This window comes from Gopherus flavomarginatus, chromosome 2, assembly GCF_025201925.1.
Source record: "Gopherus flavomarginatus isolate rGopFla2 chromosome 2, rGopFla2.mat.asm, whole genome shotgun sequence".
Lineage (NCBI taxonomy): Eukaryota > Metazoa > Chordata > Testudines > Testudinidae > Gopherus > Gopherus flavomarginatus.
In genome coordinates, this window is record NC_066618.1 from 224,776,942 (window position 1) to 224,802,662 (window position 25,721).

General features: G+C 41.4%; 1 protein-coding gene and 1 pseudogene across 1 annotated transcript in view; one reads left to right on the forward strand and one right to left on the reverse strand.

Moving 5' to 3' along the window:
• Positions 1-23,689, reverse strand: part of LOC127044712 (ethanolaminephosphotransferase 1-like) — a 52,714-nt pseudogene extending 29,025 nt beyond the window's left edge.
• Positions 1-25,721, forward strand: part of LOC127045671 (serine/arginine repetitive matrix protein 1-like) — a 190,592-nt gene that overhangs the window by 43,105 nt on the left and 121,766 nt on the right. The gene's annotated exons all lie outside the window — the stretch shown is intronic.

The following is a 25,721-nucleotide window of genomic DNA, read 5'->3' on the forward strand; positions in this document are numbered from 1 at the left end:
GAAAAGTAACCGGCAGCACTCACCTTTTTTTTGCTCCGCCAGTGGACCCCCTCCACCATGTGTCCCGATATTTTCTCTCTCTCATCTGGTCACCCTAGCATAGTACTAAGAGCTTGTGTTTACTGGAGAAACAAACATCATTAAGGCAGCATCCTTCTTGATATTGGATGGTTTTAAATAACAAAAATATTAAGGACTTGATCAGTTGTTCTCCATGTCCACTGAAGGCAGCACAAGAACTAATGGACTTAATCTATAGCAAGGGAGATTTAGGGTTAGGTATTAGGAAACACTATAAGGGTAGTTAATGTCTGTAATAGGCATCCAACGGAGGCTGTGAAATCCCCATCGTTGGAGGTTTTTATGAATAGGTTGGAAAAAGCTATCAGGAATGGTCTGCATTTACTTGATCATGTTTCAGAGTAAGGGGCTGGACTTAATGACATCTCAAGGTCCCTTCCAGCCCTACATTTCTATGATTCTATAAACATAGATGTCTTTGATCACCTATCCTTCAGAAATTTTACACCTAATTTTCAAGTTTACGTATCATGGCCTCCTATGAATGGCTAGCTCTAAACAAAGCTAATTGGAACATCAATTACAACCAAAATACTCTAATTACATTACTAATTCTGATGAGTTATGCAGTGGCAAATAAGTGATCTGCATAAATTACAAGAATTTCTCTATTTCATGACTTTTTCATGATGAACCACAGCTATTTTATTTTCTAATTAAGATAGAGGCTATTACAGAGGATAGTCTGCCACTGCATAGAATGAAGCTGAGGCGTCATCATCATCATCTTGTAAACTGCACAATGAGGGTTAAGTTTTCATTGAGCTTACACAACTGCTGTTATACAATTCCAGTTAATATATGCAGCACTTCCTGCACACTATGCTGAAAATGTGGCTCTGAGTGATTGGCTACCATCAGTTTAAAAATAGGATCACCAGTTTTGGTTGGACGTATTCCTGGAGTTTTCATCATATGACATAAACTTTAATTAAAGATTAATCTTTAATTCCTGGAGACTCCTGGACAATTCTAGAGGGTTGGCAACCTATTTAAAAAGGAGGCACATTTGTAGGGGGGACTGGAACGTCTCTGTGCTTGAAGTCGTGGTGTAATAGTGTAACTGTGCCTTTGAATGAAGTTAGAGGAGTCTTCTTCTGTGCTGCTGGAGGTAATAATGATGTGCTTGCTTTAAATAGAACCTTTCATCTAAGGTTCCAAAGTGATTTACAGATATGGATAAGTATTGCCTCCATTTTACACACGAGAAAACAGAAGCATAAAGAGATGAAGAGCCTAGTTCTACTACCCTTATTTGCCTTGTGTAGTACCTTAATCTGTGAGAAATGCCTTTTCCTACAATGGGGTTTTAGTCCAATAAGGTACTATTAAAGTACTGTACAGAGTATTGGTGGCAGAACTGAGCCTTAAGTAACTTCACTAAATTTAACCCAGTGAATTAGTGGCAGAGTGAATAACGGGAACTGGAACAGACTTACCTTTCCCTAGCTTCAGTCAGTGTATAATGAGTATACTTCAATGCCAAGCACTAGTTGCTGGAGTAAGGACACCTAGGGTGTGAGCCACAAAGATACTTGGGTCCTGTTTTTAGACATAACTACGATCCATGAAACTCTGCTCAGCTGCTGCCTAACCCTGTAGGCACCTAAACTCACTCATTGCCTGTGTTTTTGCATCTGAATGTGCTCAGAGACAGCCTACAGGATAGCGACCCTCAAGAGAGTTCACACAAAACAGCTATGTTGGGAGGGGATAGGGTACTCACCCAGAATGTGGGAGACCCCTGGTTCAAGTCCCTCTTCCTCCTGAGGGAGAGAAGGGAGTTGAACAGGAATTAGCCATCTCTCAGGGGAGTGTCCTAAACATTGGGCTATGGAGTAGTCTGATGTGAGGCTCCATCACTCTCTCCTACTGAAGTTTCCCTTTAATTGAATAACTAAATATTAATTGGGCCAGTGGCAGAGTTAGAATGATTCTATAGCCTAGTGGTTAAGGCACTCACCTGAGAGATGACTGATCCCTGTTCAAATGGGAGAGTACCCTGCCCACTGGGCTAAAGGTTATAAGGGAGGTCCTCTTCTCTTTTGTTTCAGGCCCTGCACACAATTTAGGCAGCCAAACATCTATCTCCCCTAGTTCATGGCTCGCATGCAAAGACAGGTGCCTTCCTGCAGCCTAGCCTTACATGCCTATCTCCATGAGAAGGGCAGGGCTTACTACACACTTTTCTTGTTAACATTTCCTATTGGCTAGCTTAGACAACTGCCCCTGCCCCCAGTGCTGGCTTTGTGGATCATACTGTAAGGTGCCTCTCTTCCCCCATTTAATGTCTAGATGCCAAGGTTTTGTGGATCACAATTTTGTTCCTGTGGGGTTTTTTTAGATGCTCAAAAGTTAGGCGCCACAACACTCAGTGTCAGAATGCCTAAGTACCTTTGTGGATTGGGCCCTATATATAGCGCTTGCCTTAACACCCTCTCCACTTCTTCATGTAATTAAGCAAATAAACGTAAATATCTATTATCACTCTGACTGTGAGTGAGTCATTACAGATGTTACTAGAAACGAGGTATAAAAACAAATACAGTGGCTTGCGGAATAAGTCGATGGAAAATGGAAGTAAGAGTAGTCTGCATTTTGTTAGTGCCTTCCACCTGAGTTGATCAAAGCCCTTCACAAGCACCATTGAATTAAGCCTCACAGCACAACTATGAGATAAGAAAGTTTTATCATCTTTATTTTACAGATGAGGAAACTTAGGCATAGAGCGGTGTTTTCCCCAAGGTCACATGGGAAGTTGGTGCCACAGCCAGAAGTACCACCCAGATCAGCTGGTTCCCAGTCCTGTGCTTTCCTCCCTAATAGAACCTCATGAATAGGGCACTGGGGGGCTCAGAGCAATGATTATGGCATTTTAATAAATGCCATGTGTACTAATTCATACAGCGCACCAGAGCCTTGTACTGATGAAGTAACTGCTATGCTTACAGTTTCACTAAAACTACTGTTAGCTAAATGTCACAAATCAAATCTAGCTAAATTACATTCTCATTTATGTCATCTGATTTGTATACTTGCTGCAGGCATATTTTTCTGATAAGGTAATGAAACTATAACACTGATGATTTGTTTGAGCATGCCCCTTCCCTTCAAATGCACAAATATTTCTGCAATACTTCTAGGATTATGCTATTTCCTATTCAATTTCTTGGCCAAGTTCATTTGCCCTGAGCAATATTTTTCTCTTTCCCTTAATACTTAACAGTAACATAGTTTTAAAAACAAGAATCATAAATACTTACCACTTGGCTTAGATCATATCCCCAAGGAAGAAAGAGAACTCGTGTGTTATACTTTTCCCAATGTGAAAACATAAAGTTAAGCAAGACAATACTTAAAGATATATACATTGTGTGTACAGAAATCCCAGTCTTTCCATTATCATGTGAGCAGATAGAAAAATAAGAGAGGATGAAGATGGAGGTAGCCCAGCTATCTAGCCCATGGTCAAATAACTCCCTCAAAGGGCTAATGGACTGAGTCCTTTGAGCACGCTTCCCAATGCTTTACAATTTTGTTAGATAGATTTCATGCTACTGTATGTAATAACATGGGGAAAATGTACTCGTAGACCAAGAACAAATGGAGTTCTGCTCCACCAAAACTTTAGTCCTGCTCATATAGCATTGACTTCTGCCCTCATTAAATATTTTTCTGTTACAACTCTTCTTCCTCCCAAGCTTTGCCAGTAGACACTTACATTTATTACCCTGTCTCCCAATGGCCTCCCTGATATTCTGTCCAAGCACTGTAGACCCAAGTCCTGCAGAAAAAAACCCTAAATAATTATGATTTACACCAGGGGTGGGCAAACTTTCTGGCCTGAGTGCCACATCTGGGTGGGGAAATTGCATGCAGGGCCATGAATGTAGGGCTGGGACAGAGGGTGTGGAGTGTGGGAGGGGGTGTGGAGTGTGGGAGGGGGCTCAGGGAAGGGGGTTGGGGGCTCAGGGCAGGTGGTTGGGGTGCAGGAGGGGTGCAGGGTTCAGCAGGTGGCTCAGGGCAGGGGGTTGAGGTGCAGAAGGGATGTGGGGTGCAGCAGAGGGCTCAAGGCAGAGAGTTGGGGTGCAGGGTACAGGAGGGGTTTGGGGTGCGGGCTCCGGCCCGGTGCCACTTACCTTGAACAGCTCCAGGGTGGCAGCGGCGCGCAGCGGGGCTAAGGCAGGCTCTCTGCCTGCCCTGGCCCGGCACCACAACCGAAAGTGGCCAGCCCATGTCCCTGTGACCCTTGGGGGAGGAGGGGCAGAGGGCTCTGCACGCTACCCTCACCTGCAGGTATCTCACCTAAAGCTCCCATTGGCTGTGATTCCCCATTCCCAGCCAATGGGAGTTGCGGGGGGGCAGCGCCTGCAGGTGAGGGCAGCACATGGAGCCTTCTGCCTTCCCTCTCCACCCCAGGGCCCGCAAGGATGTGGTGCCAGCCGCTTCCGGGAGTGGCACAGGGCCTGGGCAGTCAGGGAGCCTGCCTTAACCCTACGGCGCCATGGGGGTGGCAATCCCGTGGGCCAGATGCAAAGCCCTGATGGGCCAGATCCAGCCCACAGGCTGTAATTTGCCCACCCCTGATCTACACAATTTTACAAATCTAACCTGATTATTCTAATGTGCAGATAGACTAATCCTTTTATAACTTTCTTTAATTCTGGGGAAAAGATTTTTGTGTGTGTGTTAAAGTCTCTGAGTTAGAGTTAAATACTCATGAAAATATTTGGGGTGGAGGGTGCGTTGGGTTATTTATTTATTTAACACTTAGGTGGATTCAGATGGCTATTTGCTGGCTGAATCCTAGTAGCATCCTATAAAAAGAATAAATAATGTTTCTCTTGATCATATATTGTCAAGTCTAGTTGCTGATTTATACATACCAGTATCTTATGTTCATATCTATAGACATTTTCAGTTCATTTGTGGTGTTATTCGAGGGGGAACTTGGATCAGGTCTCTTTGAAGGAGAGAGACCGTTTCCTTCAAATAGTTTCATGAGATCTTAAATGTCTTGAAGGCAAATGACCAGGCCTAAGAGACCTGTTTTTTTGTCTCATGTTGGTGGATGACACCTCCCAGCTGTATATTACAAAGTCATAGAGTTTAAGGCTGGAAGGGACCACCAGATAATCCAGTCTGTCCACTCGTAATCACAGGCCACTAAATCCCACATCAATTACCCCTGAATTGAGCCCAACAACCAGAATTAGAACCAAAGTATTTACAGCCCTGAAGAGACATAAAAGCATAAGAACGGCCGTACTGGGTCAGACCAAAGGTCCATCTAGCCCAGTATCTGTCTACCGACAGTGGCCAATGCCAGGTGCCCCAGAGGGAGTGAAGCTAACAGGAATGATCAAGTGATCTCTCTCTTGCCATCCATCTCCATCCTCTGATGAACAGAGGCTAGGGACACCATTCTTTACCCTTCCTGGCATATAGCCATTTATGGACTTAGCCACCATGAATTTATCCAGTTCCCTTTTAAACATTGTTATAGTCCCAGCCTTCACAACCTCCTCAGGTAAGGAGTTCCACAAGTTGACTGTGCACTGTGTGAAGAACGTCCTTTTATTTGTTTTAAACCTGCTACCTATTAATTTCATTTGGTGACTCCTAGTTCTTGTATTATGGGAATAAGTAAATAACTTTTCCTTATCCACTTTCTCAACATCACTCATGATTTTATATACCTCTATCATATCCCCCTTTAGTCTCCTCTTTTCCAAGCTGAAGAGGCCTAGCCTCTTTAATCTTTCCTCGTATGGGACCCTCTCCAAACCCCTAATCATTTTAGTTGCCCTTTTCTGAACCTTTTCTAGTGCTATAATATCTTTTTTGAGGTGAGGAGACCACATCTGTACACAGTATTCGAGATGTGGGCGTACTATGGATTTATATAAGGGCAATAAGATATTCTCAGTCTTATTCTCTATCCCCTTTTTAATGATTCCTAACATCTTGTTTGCTTTTTTGACCGCCTTTGCACACCATGCACACGTAGGATGCCTCAATACCCAAGGTCCCTTTAATGGCCGGGAAGTGATTTGGTGATATACTCAGATGATCATTTCATTAAATTCATTAAGGCTGTGCAAAGAATGATAATTATGAAATAAAACACTTCTAGTAGTGATGATGATGATTGCGCAGGATTATTAGCCAAAGTTGCCTGATCATCAACTTCCAGAAATGATCATGCCAATCATGTATTGTACTACAGAGCTACAGAAATCCCGGTCAGTATATAATCTTAGCACAAATTTCAGCAATAGAATAGAAATACTGAGGCATACACCGAGACATACACAAATCTAATCTGGTGTAAAACATGAATATGAAACTGAAAGGTCAGAACATGGTTAGAATGTTGCCATGAGCAGAAAAGGCAGCAAAATGGGCAATCCTAGATGAAACTGAATCATTAAATGCACTTCAGACCAGATCTATAATGCTTATATTGTCTTTCTGGACAGACACTGAAGGATCAAGGGAGTTGCAACAGAGACAAAACAAGAACACTACATTCATTTCCCCTTTTTACCTGCCCTGTGTCTTTTATTTCCCCTAGTTTCTGTAGTTGTGAGTGCCTGGGAGCTTTTTACAGAGTCAGTGGTTAAGCGCCAAAGATTTCCATAAGAACCATTGCTAGTATGCATGCGGACAGGACTGTCAGATGTTCATGGTCAATCTTCTTGAGGAAAGCCTGGTTAGAGTAGTCAGGAGGGTGTTAAACTGTAACAACAGTGTAAGATAAAAATAGGGTAGATATGAACCCTCTGTGCAAAACTAAGATGTTGAGAACAAAATTAATCAAGGAAGCCAAGGACATGAAGAGAAGAAATTCTTTAATTGTAAAACTATTTCCCCATGCTTAACTTCCCCCCATAGCCCTCCTACAGTTCCTTATATCTCCTTGTCAAGTGCTGGAAATGGGCCATTTTCACTACCACTACAAACAGTTATTTTTCTCTCCTGCTGACAACAGTTCACCTTAACTGATCACTCTCCTTATAATGTGTATGATAACATTGTTCCCTGTGTGTGTGTATATATATATATATCTTCCTTCTGTATTTTCCACTGCATGCATCCGATGAAGTGAGCTGTAGCCCATGAACGCTTATGCTACAATAAATTTGTTAGTCTCTAAGGTGCCACATGTACTCCTATTCTTTTTAATTGCCTACACACCAGTGCCAGAAGCCAGGATAACAAACAAGAGAAATTGGAATTGCTCATAAATTTGATGTAGTTGCTATTACATAAATCTGCTGGGGTGATTCACACTACTGGAATGTTAAAATCAATGGTTATAACCTATTTAGGAAGGACTGAAATGACAAAAGGAGAGGAGGGATAGCACTCCATCAAAAATGGCAGTACCTCTTTCCAATTAATTGATAACTCAGACGAAAATGATCTTGAATGCTTAAGGATCAATGTCCTAACAGATAAAGCATAAGATGCAGTATTAGTATGTGTCTTCTGCAGACACAAAAATGACACTGGGAACAGAATGATCACCTCCTTACGCACCTATTTATGATATGTAGGTAAAAAAAGCTGTGTGATCATCGAGGACGTCATTTTGAGTGACCTATATTGGAGGTGGTATGCTCCCAGTACTAAAAGATCCTTGGTATTTCTAAATATTATAGATGACAATTTCCTAATCAAAAAGTGTTGCATCCAACACAGAGAGATTCTATATTAGATCTTGGCTTGACAGATAATGAGGAACTGATCACAGAACTAAAAATTAATTTAATTTAGGTACAAGTGAACATGACTTGATAATATTTATAATGTGCAAACTGAAAAAAGTCCAAACAAGAGAGATACACACTTGGTGCTTTAAAAGGGCCACTTTCACAAAGCTGAAAACAGTTAGGAGCCAAATCAACTGGGAAGAAGAATTTAATCAGAAAAATGTGAATGATGATTGAAAATTATGATTTTGTTATATTTATATATATAAATGGAAGAAAGGGGAAGCTGATAATAATGAATATAAACCAGAAGCTAAGAATTGTAGAAAATTGACAAGGGAAGCAAATGGGCACAAGGAGAAATTTATTGCCAGTAGAGCTAAGGACAATAAAAAGGAGATTTTTAAAGATACTAGGAACAAAAAGAATCTCAACAATGGTATTAGTCTATTACTAGATGAAAATGGCATAATTATAAATAATAATCCAGAAAAGGAAGATGTGTTCAATAAATGTTTCTTTTCTGTATTTGGGAAAAAACAGATGATATAATCATATCATATGACCACACTCTTTCTATTCCACTTGTACTTCAAGAGGATGTAAAATAGCAACTACTAAAGATAGACATTTTTAAATCAGCAGATCTGAAAAACTTGCATCCAAGAATTTTAAAAGAGTTGGCTGAGGAACTCACTGGACCATTAATGTTCTTCAAGAAGTCTTGGAAAACTGGGAAAATTCCAGAAGACTGGACACAAGTTAATGTTGTGTCAATATTTAAAAAGGATAAATGGAATAACCAGGGTAATTATAGGTCTGTCAGTCTGACATTGATCCTGGGCAAGATAATGGAGCAGCTGATTAATTTAATTAAATTAATTAATAAAGAACTAAAATAGGGTAATATAATTAATGCCAAAAATATGGATTTATGGAAAAACTAACTGGATATCTTTTTTGATGAGATTGCAAATTTGGTTGATAAAGATAATAATGCTGATGTAATATACTTCTGTAAGGCATTTGATTTGGTACCTCATAACATTTTAATTAAAAACTTAGAATAATATAAAATTAACATAGTACATATTAAATGAATTAAAAGCTAACTAACTGATAGGACTCAAAATATACTTGTAAATGAGGGACTATTATTGAACAGGTATGTTTCTAGTGATGTCCCACAGAGATCAGTTCTTGGCCCTATGCTACATAATATATTAATGACCTGGAAAAAATATAAAATCATCATTGATAAGGCTTGCAAATGACATACAAATTGGGGGTGTGTGATGGTAAATAATGAAGAAGACAGGTCACTGATTCAGAGCAATCTGGATCGCTTGGTAAAAGGAAACAATATGCATTTTAATATGGTTAAATGTAAATGTATACAGCTAGGAACAAAGAATATAGACCATATTTACAGGATGGGGGACTCTATCCTGGGAAGCAGTGACTCTGAAAAGGATTTGGGGATTGTGGTGAATAATCAGCTGAACATAAGCTTCCAAAGCAATACTGCAGCCAAATGGACTAGGGCAATCCTTGAATATATACACAGAGGAATCTTGAGCAGGAATAGAGAGGATCTTTTACCTCTGTTTGGCACTGGGGTGACTGCTGCTGGAGTACTGTGTCCTGTTGTCTAGAATTCAAGAAGAATGCTGATAAATTGGAGAGGGTTCAGAGAATCATAGATTATTAGGGTTGGAAGGGGCCTCAGGAGATCATCCAATCCAACCCCCTCCTCAAAGCAGGACCACTCCCCAAATGGTCCCCTCAAGGATTGAGCTCACCACCCTAAGTTTGTTAAGCCAATGCTCAAACCACTGAGCTACCCCTTCCCCTTCAAAGAGCCTCAAGAATGAATACCAGATTAGAAAACGTGCCGTATAATGACAGACTCAAACAGCTCAATCTATTTAGTTTAACAAAGAGATGACCAAGGGGTGACTTGATTCCAGTCTGTAAGTACTTACGTGGGGAAAAAAAAATTAATGATGGGCTCTTCAATCTAGCAGAGAGAGGTATAACACAATCCAATGGCTGGAAGTTGAGGCTAGACAAATTCAGACTGGAAATAAGGCATACATTTTTAACAGTGAGAGTAATTCATCATTGGAACAACTTACCAAGGGACATGGTGGATTCTCCATATCTGGCAATTTTAAAATCAAGGCTGCATGTTTTTCTAACAGATCTGCTCTAGGAATTATTTTGGGGAAGTCAGGTCAGACTAGTGATCACAATGATCCCTTCTGGCCTTGGAATCTATGAATCGTTCTTAAGAAAGGGCAAATGTACAGATAAGACAAAGCTGTCCCATTCTGAAACATCTTCCCCCACTAAAATAATACACCCAAAGGTAACAATGAAATTATTTTTTTAAGAAAGCCAAGGACTGTAGCCAGTATCATGGACAGCAATGTCAGCACTTAGTGACAATTTGCCAAGAAAATGTTTAGTGTTGTCATGCTGCAGAAAAATTCTGCTTGCATTTGTAAGGGAGATGAGCTAGTTATCAAGGCTGCAGTTTACCAATATGGAAAGTTTCAGAATGTTGGTTTAAAAATACATCCTACGAGTGTTAAAAGTTTTCAGCACATTATCAAATACCTATATTTCAGTGCTTTGGGAATAGGCCAGTAATTTATTCACAACCTTTTATTGTTTTAATTACAACATACTGGACAAAACAATATGTTGATATGAATTATGCAAATTCTTTTATCATACTTTACAGAAAGCATAAGCACAAGAGGTGGTACAAGCACCAAACAGCCATACCCATGTTGGAACATTCCAGGACTGGCAAGATATGGGGTGAGTGGAGGGGTGGGAAGGAATAACAGTGGTTATAACTAATGAAATCCACCTAAATGTCTTGTGTGCAACAGATGTATATGTGTGTATGTGCATATCCTCACTATGTGAAAAAGAATTAAAACAAGATATTTTTGTGAATTGGAAGCAATGTGCATCATCAGCAATCTATATTGATTACGCTTCACTGAATTTAGTGGAATAATGGAGGTCCAGGGTATTTACAAGTACATTCATATTGTAAAGGGGAAAAAATATACAGTAGATTATTTCAGCTGAAGTGATTACAACATTGTATGAAAGTAATGATAATAGGGCAAAAATCTTCATTCCGGTTCTGTGCAGACCACCCAACAACTAACTAGTTAATATTTCTGCAATGCACTGTGTAATTTTTTAGTTCTTAGTAACATATTGTTCTTAGTAACATAAATGTGATCTGTACAGTAAAACTGCACAAAGATCTGAGAGAAAAACTTTGCCCATAGGCTAGAGGGAATACAGTAGACATAGTTTCTCTTGATTTTTGGAAAGGTGCTTGATACAGGGATTCTTGATATTCTTGCATTTAAACCAGGGAAAAATATGAACTGTATAGAACTACAAGATGGCTACAAAACTGCTATTCTCTAAATCCTTGTTTATTTAGAGCATTAAGTCCCTGCCCGAAAGAGCATGCAATCTAAATTAGACATAACCCGGCAAGGGTATCCCAACAATAAACATTCATATATACAAACCTTTTCAGTTTTCTTACAGTCTGTCTGGTGCAGCAGGGCACAGCACCAAGAACAGAAATAATGTGCAGCTCATTTAACACAACCTAGGCAAATGGCTCTGTGGTCAGTGTGGTAAATGTTGTTCTTCCCAAATTGGTCTACAGACCCAGGTGAAAATCTATTAATACAAATTGTGATTGTTGATGTCATCCTTGAAATCGGAGTGACTGATATTAGTAATTCAGCCTGTTATACAGATAAGTTTGGATTTGGATCCTGAGAATAGATCTAAATTTGTTAGGAGAGAGCAGGTGTTTTGAATCCATTTCTGTAGTTTTGTATTTGAAAAATATTTGAATTTGGAGGTGAAACTCACTTATTTTGACATCAGAAAAGAAAGGGAAATGAATACGGATCTGGACACAAATCTTAGATATTATGGTCTCTGAGGTAAACGAAAAAACTCTATGGAAGGCGTGGGTTTTTCTTTTTTTATTATCTTATTTATGAACGACTATGGCATAAGAATCCTGTGATAGTGCCTAATCCTGCACCATTGAATTCAATGGGAGTTTTAGCTTTAATCGGTGCAGGATCAAACCCACAGTGTAAAATCTCAGCTAAATGACCTTCTGTGAGTCTTTGCCACTCACAGCCCTTATCCTGCAATGAGATGTGGGCAGGCAGGCCCCTCTGCATCTGCATGGAGCCCCATTGAAGTCAATATGGCTTTGTGTGGGAGGAGGCAGGCAGGTATCTTGCAGGAATGTGGTTTGAGTAGCTCTACAGTTGTAAAAACCAAATGGATAATTACCTGATGCAGTGTAGTCCCAGTCATAAAAAGATAACAGAAAATAATTAATTAAAATCAACAGGAATCCAGAGAAGGTTACAAGTTAGGAGCAATCCACAGAGGCACTATCTGTAAAAATATTTAAAAGAAAAATAACATTGATGTTAAGAAGCCATATTTTAACAGAACATGCCACAACATTTGTAATAGCTAAAAGAAGTACATGTTAATAAATCAAGGGTTTCATAAGGTACAAAATCAGCAAATATTTCACAATTTTAAAGATTCCTCAATTTTTTAAATTAAAAAGTTCTGGAAAATATGCAAGAAAATTTCTTCTTAAATATTGCCTTTTTTGCCTAAATCTTTTAGTGACATTTTTTATAAATAATGTAGTTTAGAAATGTTTTATTTCATGCATTATACATTTTTAATTATAGTTCTTGTTCTCCCAAGCACTACACTGAAAGTTTCTCATGCTTTTAGACAATAGAAAAGCTAGAAGACTGCAGTTACCACGGTGTGGTAACTCAGCATCCAGGCAGCACTGTGACAAACTTCCAAAGGATTCCACTCCCGCACTGTAATAAGTAATTCTACAGGCAGTAATTCTGCAACCCCTTCTTTTCTATAAATAAACACTTTCAGATGTGACACACCCACAAAACAGTATGACTTTATAGGGCAGGTTCCCCTTATAAAATGAACTCCCTGAAGCAAAAAGTCTTTCTGCTCCCTTGGGATATAAATGTTCTGCACATAGTCCTCCCTCAAGGTATAAAGATGGCTTGCATGCATATGCTGTAGTTTGGCTCCTCTTCATATGCTGTCTCATTATGAGAACGGTCTACAATGGGCGCGTGCATAACAGAAATGCTGCTAGCACATTGTAAAATCATGGCATAAAGCCAGTCTTCCTCCACTTTCTGTTTGTTCATGATAATCAGTGGAAAGTGAATAGATGTCTAACCAAGAATGTGTTTATGACATCCAAAAAATGTGTAATAAATGAAAGTAACATACAGTAATACTATCAGACATGATACTGTACCTAAGAAAGATGCACTCACCAGCTAGTAATGCTCAGAATTCCCAAATGAATCTCCTACCTACATGGATATTCTGCCTGCTCTGCTAATATTCAGATAAATGCTTAAACCAGCTAAGGTAAGGTAGTTTTCTTTCTCTTCTTGTGATATGAATATGTCTGTCTTGCTCTATACTTATCTCTCCTTCAGTGCTGGATTCTCCTCATGTCTCTCATAATGCAGTAAACGTATAACACAGGGTAAGCTGACAAGTGGATGCTTTCCTTTCTGTTCTGGAATACACAGATATATGTGTCATAAATAGGGTTAAACTGGCACATGAAAAGCTAGACCTAATTCCTAAGCATCCATATTAATACATTTTTTTATAGACCATCACACTTTGTCCTTTACTTGACTGGCTCTGCAAGACTTTTTTTGTTTGGTTGATTGGTTTTTTAAACTGCTCTAGGGCACAAGGAAGAGAAGAAATATAGTGCAGTGGGGTTTCTTTGGCTTTATGGATTCAAAAAACATACAGAATTTATTCATATTTTGTGTATATGCATTTATGTAAGTATGGCAAATTGTATAGGATAGCTGAACTAAAAGGAAAGAGATTTCTCAGTCCTCCAAGGGCATGATTTTATTACCCAATTTTTAACAAACAAATTTCAAGCAATTTTTAAAATTTCTAATAACATTCCTAAAACTCTCATTCATCTCTGTACTGTGATATACCTTTCTCACATCAAAGTCAAATGTCATACTGTGAGATGTAGGTTCAGTATTATTTGCTAGATTATTGCTTCTAGCCCAGTTCTTGTATTTACTGTGGATACAAAACACAAAAATAAATAATCTGAATAAATAAACGTGGTTTGCAAAATTTCCCAGCTAAGGATAATATCTATTCACTTACCCTTACCATTATGATACAATTTGACTTGCTGTTAGAAAAAAAATTACTCCCTTTGTGAGCAAGTGAGTAAAATTTTGTAGGGCTGAGTGAGAGGAACTGCAGTTAAAGCTATTCTCAGTACTCAGAGACAAACAGCCATACTGCTCTACTGGAAATTCTAGTCTAAAATATTCATCTGGTTCTCACTAGTCCTAGTTGGCCAACTGAGTTTTGGAACAGAGCAAAAAGTCTATTGGTCTACTGGTTCTGTGGTTTGGCTCCTGTAGAAACAACCAGAAACCGGTCAAACAATCCTAATGGACTCTATTGAAATTTCTACTACATACTGGATCTCCCATTTTGGCTGTGCATTCTCACATCCTCTACAGGAGTTAACAGTGGTCAGTCTAGCATTAAAGAGATGTTGTCATGTAAACAATGGCCCAAGGTGTATGATTTTAAAAAGAAACTTTTACAAAAGCTGAGAACAATAGAAATAATTCTATGATTTTTTTTATTCCTGTGGAGGCAGGGTTTTTTTAACAAAAAAAACACACTATCCTGCATTGCTCCAGATTAGAACTGATAGTGAAAATAGTCAGCTTCACTTTTGCTCCTAGTTATCTTCATTGCTGAAGCTGAAAGAAATGCAAAGAGTAGAAAGGCACCCACTCCAGAGATTTTGGCTCCAGACCCAAAGTTTGAGGGGGATTTCATTCCACTATTCTGGTTTGGGCCCATCTTTAGTAGAAAGATGGCACATGAAACGGCAAGCCCAAAGGCAAGAATTTTTAATTAATCCATAAATTTGGGGGGTTGTACCTTATGACTGGAAAACAGCAAATATAGAACCTATATTTAAGAAATTTTTTTTTAAAGTGATCTGGCAAACTACAGGCCCATTAGGTTGATCTCAGTTGTATGCAAGGTCTTAGAACAAATTTTGAAAGAGAGAGTAATTAAAGACAGGATAATTAGGAATAAGATACAACATGGTTTTACAAAAGGTAGATCTTGCCAAACTAACCTGATCTCTTTCTTTGAGAAGATAATAGATTTTTCCAAACAAAGGAAATGCAGTAGGTCTAATCTATCTTGATTTCAGTAAAGCATTTGATACAGTTCCACATGAGAACTTATTAAATTGGAGAAGATGGGGTTTAATACGAGGATCGAAAGATGGGTAAGGAATCGGTTAAAGGAGAGACTATAATCATATTGAAAGGTGAATTGTCATGCTGGAGGGAGGTTATTAGTGGAATTCCTGTAGATTCATACTTGGAATCAGTCTTATTTAACATTTTCATTAATGACCTTGGCCCCAAAAGTGGGAGTGTGCTAATAAAATTTGTGTCTGACACAAAGTTGGGAGGTATTGCCAATATGGAGGAGGATCAGAATATCATACAAGAAGATATGGACTGCCTTGAAATCTGAAGTACTAGAAATAGGATGAAATTTAATTGTGCAAAGTGCAAGATCATGCACTTAGGGACAAACAACAAGAGCTTTTGTCAAAAGCTGGGAACTTACCAGTTGGAAGCAACAGATGAGCAGAAAGACCTGGATGTACTGGTTGATCCCAGGATGACTATACACTGCTACTGTGGTATAGCCATGAAAAAAGGCTAATGCAATCCTAGGTCACATTAGGTGAGGTATTGCCCATAGAGATAGGTTAAATAGGTCTTACCTGAGTTTTTGGAGAGCAGACTTAAGGAGCTTGACTTGTCGATTTTTAGCCTAACCAAAATAAGGTTGAGGGGAGATATGATTGCTTTCTATAAATACATCAGAGGGATAAATACCATAGATGGAGAAGAGTTATTTAAGTTAAGGGCCACTGTTGGTACAAGAACAAATGGATATAAACTAGCCATCAACAAGTTAAGGCTTGAAATTAGATGAATGTTTCTAACCATTAGAGGAGTGAAGTTCTGGAACAGCCTTCCAAGGGTAATAGTGGAGGCAAAAAATGTAACTGGCTTCAAAACTGAGCTTGATAATTCTATGGAGGGGATGGTATGATGAGTGGTCTACAATGGCTTATGGTCCATCTGTGTCTGCTACTAGCAAATACCTCCAGTGGCCAGAGACTGGACACTAGATGGGGAGGGTTCTGAGTTATTACAGAGAATTCTTTCCCTTGTATTTAGCTGGTCTAGATCTCCAGGTCTAACTGATCATAATATTTGGGGTCAAGAAAGAATTTCCCCCCATGTCAGATTGGCAGAGACCGTGGGGGTTTTCTTACCTTGGGGTCTGAGTCCCTTGCTAGTCTGAACTAGAGTAAATGGTGAATTCTCTGTAACTTGAAGTCTTTAAATCAAGATCTGAGGGCTTCAGTAACTCAACCAGAAGAGATGGGCCTAGTGCTGGCATGGGTGGATGAAGTTCTCTAGCCTGTGATGAGTAAGAGGTCAGACTAAATCAATGGTTCTCAAAGCCAGTCCGCTGCTTGTTCAGGGAAAGCCCCTGGTGGCCCGCGCTGCTTCCCGCAGCCCCCATTGGCCTGGAGCGGCAAACCTGCAGACACGGCAGGTAAACAAACTGGCCTGGGCCACCAGGGGCTTTCCCTGCACAAGCGGCGGACCGGCTTTGAGAACCACTGGACTAAATGATTATGATCGTCCCTTCTGGTCTTAAAGCCTATGGAGTCTAAAGTCAACAAAAAACAGAATCAGTCAAAAGTAAATGAAGTTTTGAAAATTCTAGTACTCCACGGTGGTGTTAGGAAGACAGGCCAAGATATTTTAAAATATATATTTATATGATTTTTAACTTGACAGGGTCCCTTTAAGCTCCATAGCAACAGGCTGCAGAATGTAACCTTCTGTCTATGGAGGCCATAGAGTGAAGCTGTTCCTCAGTTCCCATTCTCTTCCTCCAACTTGTGGTGCCCCAGAATATCCATGGAGTAACAAACACTTGTTGCCAGTATAGGGGAACTTCTGAAGGCTTTGGAGCATAGGGAAACATGTGATGAAGGCTCTGCTCCTCTCCTTATGTTGGGTATTTTTAGGGAGTAGCATGGGTGAGGAGAGCTTTTCTATTCCACCGTTGCCCTCTATAGCATGATAGGGGACAGAAGCATCTGGTCCTGAAATGCCAGCTACCAGGGTTAATTATGTTAAAATTGCTCCCTTACATATCATCTTCTCCTCTCATTTGATCCTGAAGTGAGGTCACAGAGCTGAATTTGTGACATCACAATCATTTTCGTGACAAAACACTGAGGCCATAACCATGGGATTATGACTTCATTGCTGGATCAGGGATAAGTAGTGGCTGTATTGTTAAACAAATATGGAACGAGCAAAAAATTACTAACCAAATACATCCATTTCTTTAGTTATATATTATGTCTGCTCTCAAGTTTGCTCCACTATAAAAATTCCCCTTTAATATGCCTATACAGATGCCATTATTTTCCTTAAAGTGAATATGGATGTACATGTGGCAAGTTGGATCACAGAAATCCCCTGGGGGCTGCCAAATGATGTGCCAAGACTACTTCTACCCCTGCTTTCCCTGCCAGCTTGGGACTCCAGCACCTCGTCTTGTTGAGCCAGACACGCCAGTGTGCTCTAACACAGACCCAGGGTCTGAACCACGTGCCCCAAAGCTGCAGACTTAACTGAAAGCAATTTAAGAAGTGTTCCTGTCTTTAATACTCAGATGTCCAACTCCCAATGGGGTCCAAACCCCAAATAAATCTGTTTTACCTGTATAAAGCTTATACAGGGTAAACTCATAAAATTGTTCACCCTCTATAACACAGAGAGATATGCACAGCTGTTTCCCCCCACCCCCCCAGTATTAATACATACTCTGTATTAATTAATAAGGATTAATTAATATGTAGAAAGTGATTTTATTAAATACAGAAAATAGGATTTAAGTGGTTCCAAGTAGTAACACACAGAACAAAGTGAATTACCAAGCAAAATAAAATAAAACACGCAAGTCTAAGCCTAGTACAGTAATAAAACTAATACAGATAAAATCTCACCCTCGGAGATATTTCAAGAAGTTTCATTCATAGACCGGATGCCTTCCTACTCTGGGCACAATCCTTTCCCCTGGTACAGGCCTTGTTCCAGCTCAGGTGGTAGCTAGGGGATTTCTCATGATTTCTGCCCCTTTTGTTCTGTTCCACCCACTTATATATCTTTTGCATAAGGTGGGAATCCTTTGTCCCTGTGGGTTCCCACCCCTCCTTCTCAATGGAAAAGCACCAGGTTAAAGATGGATTCCAGTTCAGGTGACATGATCACATGTCACTGAAAGACCCCAAACCTTCATTCTTCCGAGCCTGACTCACAGCAAGGCCTGCTTGCCAACAGAGCCATCCACAGTCAATTGTCCTGTTTGATGGGTGCCATCAAGATTCCAAACCACCATTAATGGCCCACACTTTGCATTACAAGAGGCACTCAGAGTTTTATTTCATATTTCTAGTTTCAGATACAAGAGTGATATATTTATACAAATAGGGTGACCACAGTCCGTAGATTACAAGCTTTGTAATGATACCTTACAAAAGACCTTTTGCTTGAAGCATATTTGTTACATTATATTCACACTCATCAGCATACTTTCATAAAATCATATATAGTGCAATGTCACAGTACAGATTTATACGAGACTTATTAGCTACTGTTTTACCCCAGTTGCAGTAAATCTAACTGTGAGCAGCTTCATTAAAAAGAAAAAAGAAAAATCTGCTCATGGCATTGCATCCGACGGATGGTACCTCCCAACGTTTTTGGTGATCATAGTAACTGCTCCTATTTTCAGCTTGTTAAAGAAATATCCAGCTCCCTGGACAAGTTCCCTTGGGAGAATATTAGACAGTGCTTGTTTGTAATCATTTGCACAACAGAAAGATAAAGAGATGCTGGTGGTAGAAAGCATATGCTGTAGGAAAAATAACTTGTACTAAGGATGTCTTTCAATGTCTCAAAAAATTCAGTAATGAGGAATGTGATGGCAACTGATGTTTTCTGTTATAATGATGACAAACAATAGGTACAACACTGGTAACAGATACATAAAAATCTAAAAATACCCATCTCAAATATATCCATTCAGTAAGCTCTTGTGTTGTGGGGGTTTCGAGGGTTGTTATTTCGGTATTTATAGGTTTAATTTCAGCTTTTTAAAATCAGTATCTATTGTTTAAAATTAAATCTACCTTCTGCATCTTAAAACAAACCCTTACATTATGACTGCGTAGTTTTTATAAACAATAAGACTCTTATCTTTACAATTCTGTTCCAGAGGGGCTGCATAACATAGACTGATAAAGGGTTTGTGTCCACAGCACTGTACTGTGAGCAAAGAAACAAACATGTAAAAATGCAAGACATTGAGAACACTGTTTTCCATGGGTAGAATATGGCCTTCAGCATTTAGGAAAAATCAACCTAAATTTGATTGGTATAAGTGTATTTCACCCTGACTGCCACTAATGAAGTTTTAATTTAATTATGATGTGCTGACCTGGTTTACCAATAACAAACGGATTTTGTGGAAGACAAATGGAAGACAAATATCCTGAGACTTAGATTAAAATATATAACACACACACACATGAAGATTTCACTTTGACAAATTAGTACAGATCAGTTCTATAACCACTCTATGCATAGAATTCCCATTGACTTCATTAGCTATCCTTTTAAGTCTTTTTTTAGTTAAATTGTCTTCAGTAGCACCCTTTGAAATGTGTATTCTCAGCAGTAGTATATTGCTAGCATGAATGTGGGATCTGAAGAAAACGACAGCATTATTCTCCTTTACATCTCTTTTAGAAAACAGCCATGAAAGCTTTCACATGCCAAAGTGATCATTCATGACTTCACCATGCAATTACCGTGAGCTAATTTCACTGTAAGAAAACATTTCCAGTAGAGACTTGGGTTATTAAAATAAAATGTCCCTAAAGGCCAGATTTTTAAAGGTATTAAAATGCCTTAAATTGCAGATAGGTGTCAAGTGGGATTTTCAAAAGCACCTAAGCATATAACTCTCATTCATTTCAATAAATAAATTTCACTAGTGTGATTTAGGAGCCCAAATATCTTTAGAAATCTTACCCTAAATGTCCTCTCTTTGGATTATTGTTATCTGTTCCTGAACTAACATTATGAGTCATTTCTTCTTCACCAGACAGTATCAAGACTATGTAACTTGTATAATATTCTTAGAACCAGATCATGCATCAAGATTTCCTAGGTCCTTGCACCTGTTCAGTGTTCCTTTAACTTAAATGGGACTCAGCACTAGTGTAAGGGTCTGCTCTACCAGATCCCAGGTTTTTCGTTGCTGATACTATCTATGTCTGGCAACTCTTTAAAAACTGAAAGGTCCTTTGTTGGCTCTGCGAAGATGTTAGCTTTCCTTTGAGTGAAATATTGAATACTTGTGTGTATACTTCTCCATAATAATGCTACATCCAGTATCTGTCTTCTGTTAAACAAAACTGCACCAAGTACTTTGTTCTTACTTGAACAAAACAATATTGTTCCTGAAACCTTTATGCTTATCTGTGTATTATAGGCAGGGCTGGTAGCCTGCCTGTTATTAAGGTTCCCCAGCACTTCCCATTATAAGCAGGGCCGGATCTAGGATTTTCACCACCCCAAGCAAAACAAATTTTGGCTGCCCCTCCTTTTTTTCATGCCCCCTGCCCCAGCCCAACTCCACTCCTTCCGAACCCCTTCCCCATATCCCCAGCCCCGCTTCCTCCCCCGGGCGTGCTGCATTCCCCCCCATTGCTTCCTGGGGCCTCCCTCAACCTCTTGCCCTAGCTCACCTCCACTTCGTCTGCTTCCCCGGGTGCACCACCATCTCAGGCGAGGGAGGGCGGAGAAGCAGAGTGGCGGCACGTTCAGGGGAGCAGGCAGAGCGGAGGTCAGCTAGGGTGGTGGGGCGCAGGAAGTAACAGGAGGTAGAGGAACCGGTCCCTGCTCCTGCTCACCTCCGCTCCACCACCACCGCCTCCCCCGAGTGCCCACCGCTCGGCTTCTCCTCCCTCCCTCCCTCTGCAAAACAGCTGTTTCACACGTGGCAAGCCTGGGAGGGAGGGGGGAGAAGCATAGTGGCGCCGCGTTCAGGGGAGCAGGCGGAGCGGAGGTGAGCTAGAGTAAGGGGAGGTGAAGGAAGTAATGGGGGGTAGAGGAACCACTCTCCGCTCCAGCTCACCACCACTCCACCACCGCCAGCTCCTCTGAGCACCCCGCCACTCGGCTTCTCCTCCCTCTCAGACTTGCTGAGCGAAACAGCTATTTTGCACGCAGCAAGCCTGGGAGGGAGGGGGGAGTATCGAAGCGGCGGTGGCATGCTCAGGGGAGCAGGCCGAGGCGGAGTGGCAGCGAGCTGGGGTGGCAAGTTGGTGCGGCAGGAGCACTTTTTCCCCATGCCCCGGAGTCAGCACCTATGATGGCTAGCACCAGAATGCTGCCCCTAGAAATGTGCCGCCTCAAGCACCTGCTTGTTTTGCTGGTGCCTGGAGCTGGCCCTGATTATAAGACCTTGTTTTCAGTTGCGTATAACTTTGTCAAACTATAACCATTTGGGTTGAAAATGTTCATGATAGATATCTGCATCAGGCTTGTTCTGTTTTCCTTTTTTTGAACATTTGCCAGAACAAGGCTAGGGGAAAATACATTGTTTTGCCCATGTTAAAAATTCTGGTGACCTTTTCTTTTATTAAATGCTGTGGCGCCCCCATGCTTTGAAGAAACTTTTGGCAGGAGTTGGCCTTTGTGTCAGAGATGTGCCTTTTGCCTTCCCTATGAAACCTGTCTCAATTATAAGCTTTTGAATAATTGCCGTTTGCAAATGCTCAACAGACCTCTTCAATTCTAACAAATAAAATCTCAGAAGATTCTTGAGTATGCTCCATTCCTTCACAGCTCCTATGCATGAGCAGACTGTGCATGTGCCATCCCCACAGAATGACTGAGCATGCTCCATCCCCAGGCTATGAGGCCAGCCTGTATTGACTGCGCCCAGCTGCTCTGAGTGGGGTGGGACCAGCCACTGGCACTGACAGCAGGGAACTAAGAGTCTGTCTCTCCTCTGTTCTCAGTGACACCCCTCCCCCCCGCCTTGCTGGCAGCCATGAAGGACGAAACCATCTAACTTGAATGAAGGGGGTGGGAAGCCAAACTGGAGGTAAGGGAAAAGAGTAGATAGAGCCAAGAACTCTAGTGAGCCTAGAACTGGAGAGGGATGTGAAACTGTGATTGAATTGGAGGGCGAAATCTGGGACTGGTTGGCCAAGGAGACTGGGATCTGGAGAGGAGATGGACTGGTTGGGCAAAGAGACTTGAAGCCCGAGGGAGCGAGGAGACTGGGACTGAGAGCCATATGTGGTGGAGAATGGGACTGGGAGCCAGTGAAGAAAATGGGAAGATGGGAGCCAACTGTCATAAAGGAGTAGAGACACTGAGATCAGTGAAGAGCTGAGGAACAGAAGAGACTGGGACTGGCTAGCCAAGGAGACTGGGGACAAGAAGCAGCAGGAAGGAGGAATTGGGACTATCTGGGTAAGGAAACTGGGATTGGGTGTGGGGGCACAGAGAGACTAAGAGTTGAGGGGATATTGGGGCTTGGACAGAGAGAGACTAGAGGGAGAGATGAGGACTGGCTGGGCAATGAGACTAGGATGAAAATCCCAAGGAGTGGAGGGTAGGGCTGCATAGGCAAGGAAAAAGGAGGACTGATACCAGGACTGGGGTTGGGTAAGAGACAGGACTGGGACAGGGACAGCTTGGAGGGAAACAAGCAGAAGAGTCTGTACCCACCCTTCCAGAGCTTGGAGCCAAAGATTCCAGAGTCTCACTACTCCCCTGCTGTCCGCAAATCCCTGTGAAATCCATGTGCGTCCCGTCCCCCTCTAGTGCGGGTCCACATAAATGATAACTGACTCCATTATTTCAAGAGCCAGAATCTGTACAGTGGAGCTATAGGTTCCAACCCTGCTGGTGACCCATCTGGACGTCAGAATGATTCCACATGATGGAATTTCTGTTTTTTCATTGTCTTTAACTGTCCCTTTTTTTTCTGTAAACCCCTGCCTCATCCTACAGACAACAGCCTCAACCCTGATTCATCCCCAGAGCAGGGCCAGCCTGTGCACTAAATCAGGCTGCTGTCCTGTGGAAAAAAAATAGTATGTCATCCTGTCATTAAAGACTATCATAATGCACGTGCACAAGAGGGCAGAACTAGGGTTGCTGGGAAACCTTAATTCTGGAATTTCCTAACTTCCTAACATTAATAATGTTCTTTTAACATAGTTTTTGTGTGTGTAATTTTATATGTATATTTGCTCATTTATTTTCTTAAGTGTAATTCAGTTTCAACTATTTATAATATTTCATACTGTACAAGTACATGTGGTAGATTCTGTAAAAATCATTAGATTTTAGTTATATGCTATTATATATCAGTCATTTGCTAGTAAATATTGGTGAGAGATGGGCAGAAAATGACATTTTTGTGTAAAATTATAAAATGTATAGTTTAGATAAATTAAAATTATTGTATTTGCTCTAAATAATTAAAGAAGCTCTTACTGTAGCCTTTCTGCTGATTTTGTCAACCATGTTATTTCCAAGATGACACTGTTATGCTTAGGGTTTCAACCTGAACACTTGGTCAAAAAGGGATCCTGGCAGCTCCAGTAAGCACCACCAACCAGGCCGTTAAAAGTCTTGTCAGCGGTGCAGCAGGGGCCCATGGCCAAGGCAGGCTCCCTGCCTGCCCTGGCTCCTTGTGGCTCTCAGAAGCAGCTGCCAGGTCCATGGGTCCCTAGGGGCATGGGTGGCCAGGGAGGCTCCACGCGCTGCCCCCACTCCTAGTGCCGGCTCCGCTGCTCCCATTGGCTGTGAGCATGAGGGCAGTGCACAGAGCCTCCCTGGCTGCCCATTCACCTAGAGGCAGCTGGGACCTGGCAGCTGCTTCCTAGGAGCTGCAGTAAGCGCCACAGTGACCCCACACCCACTCCCACTCCCAGATCCCTGCCAGAGCCTGGAGTCCCCTCCTGCACCCAAACTCCCTCACGGAACCTGCACCCCCCCCAACACTCTGCCCCAGCCCTGACCCCCCTCCTACACCCCAAACCCCTCATCCCTGACCCCACCCCAGAGCCCACGCCCCCAGCTGGAGCCCTCACACACCCCCACACACCCCAACCCTTGTTCGTAGCCCAAAGCACCCTCCTGCATCCCAAAGCCCTCATCCCCAGCCCCCACCCCAGAGCCTGAATCCCCAGCTGGAGTCCTCACGCCTCCCTCACACCCCAACTCCATGCCCCAGCCTGGACCCCTCTCCCGCACCCTGAACCCCTCATTTATGGCCCCACCTGGAGTCCACGCCCCCAGCCCAGAGCCCATACACCCCCACATTCCAACTCCCTGCCCCAGCCCTGAGCCCCCTCCTGTACCCAAAACTTCTCATCTCCAGCCCAACTCCAGAGCCTGCACCCCCAGCCAGAGTCATCAACCCCCTGCACCCCAACCCCCTGCTCCAGCCCGGAGCCCTCTCCCGCACCCCAAACTCCTCATCCCCAGACCCACCCCAAAGCCCACATCCCCAGGCAGAGCCCTCACCCCCCTGCCCCAGCCTGGTGAAAGTGAGTGACAGTGTGGGAGAGCAAACAATGGAGGGAGGAGGGGCTGAAGCGAGCAGGGGTGGGGCCTTGGAGAAGGGGTAGGGCAGAGACTCAGGGAAGGGGGGGCAGGGGTGTTTAGTTTTGTCCAATTAGAAAGTTGGCAATCCTAGTTATGCTGAGAGTTCTTCTGATAGCAGAGATACATTTATTTTTTTTTAAAAGTAGGAAAATGCATTACATAAACTAAATTTAATTTGTAGGATGGGTTTGAGTTTAACACTAGCCTGTATGTACAGTATTCCCAGTTGTAGCTACAGTACTTTATCAGCACATGTTATCTCCATATTGTATCATCCTAACCTTAACTGCACTGATCGATTTTTTTTTATGATGATGCTTGCTACTAAATAATAGAAGTTTGGAACAATGCATGTTTGTTCTTTTATGAATATTAAGATTGATGTGTACATCAACCATATACCTCATATGGCGAATGGAGTAATCATGTGGCACATATTGTGGAGGGTGGGGTGTGATATTCCCTATGGCAAATGGAATAGTCAGTTAGTATATATTTGAACTTCTGAGACTTCATGTAAGCAGGAAGAGTCCTAAAGTTTCCCTCTGTCCCCCCCGCATCTTCCCATTCCAAGCCTCATTGCCTTTCATTTTCAGAGGAAGATTTCAATGGCAGTTAGATGCCTAAATAGTTCTGAAGATCTGCCCCTTGGTGCTTTTGAAAATCCCACCCTTAAGACCTCAATTGTGAATGTAAGTGCCCAACTTCAGGCTCCTATATTTGAAAATGTGTATATAAAAATAAATATTTGCATTAAAGTGAATGTATCCAAAGGCTAAATAACCTTGTTATTAACAATGATGCAATTTTGTTTTGAAGTGTCCAAACTTTTATGCTACTTAAAGATACGTTTTTAATAAAAACAAATTTTAGCCCGTGATACCGCAAACACTTATGCCCATGCTTAACTGCAGGCATCTTGATAGTTCTATTAAAGTCAATGATA